The sequence below is a fragment of the Lupinus angustifolius genome, chromosome LG06, assembly GCF_001865875.1.
Source record: "Lupinus angustifolius cultivar Tanjil chromosome LG06, LupAngTanjil_v1.0, whole genome shotgun sequence".
NCBI lineage: Eukaryota > Viridiplantae > Streptophyta > Magnoliopsida > Fabales > Fabaceae > Lupinus > Lupinus angustifolius.
Window position 1 is genome coordinate 17,473,637 of NC_032014.1, and position 809 is coordinate 17,474,445.

Genomic DNA, 809 nt, shown 5'->3' on the forward strand with positions numbered 1-809 from the left:
AATCCTAATCCTAATCCTAATCCTAGTCCTAATCATAATCCTAATAGTATTCCTAATCATAATCCTAATCCCAATCCCAATCCTAATCCTAATCCTAATCCTAATCCTAATCCTAATCATAATCCTAATAGTAATCCTACTCCTAATCCTAATCCTAATCTTAATCAGAATCCTAATCCTAATCCTAATCCATATATTGATCCACATCCTGATCCTCATCCTGATCCTGTTCCTAATCCTAATCCTAATCCTAATCCTTATCCTAATCTTCATCCTCATCCTAATCCTCATCCTATTCATATTCCTAAACCTAATCCTAATCCTAATCCTGATCCTCATCCTAATCCTAATGCTAATCCTCATCCTATTCCTATTACTAAACCTAAACCTAATCCTAATCCTAATCCTGATCCTAATCCTATTCCTAATCCTGAACCTGATCCTCATCCTTATCCAGTTCCTGATCCTGATCCATATATTGATCCTGATCTTGATCCTCATCCTGATCCTAATCCTAATCCTAATCCTAATCCTAATCCTCATCCTCATCCTAATCCTAATCCTCATCCTAATCCTAATCCTAATCCTAACTAATTGTAATCTGAATTCTAATCCTAATCCTAATCATAATCATAATCCTAATCCAAATCCTACTCCTAATCCAAATCCATATCGTAATCCTAATACTAAACCTAATCTAAATCCTAATTCTCATCCTAATCCTAATCATAATCCTAATCCAAATCCTCATCCTAATCCTAATCCTAATCCTAATCCTAATCCTAATCCTAATCCTAATCCTAATCCTA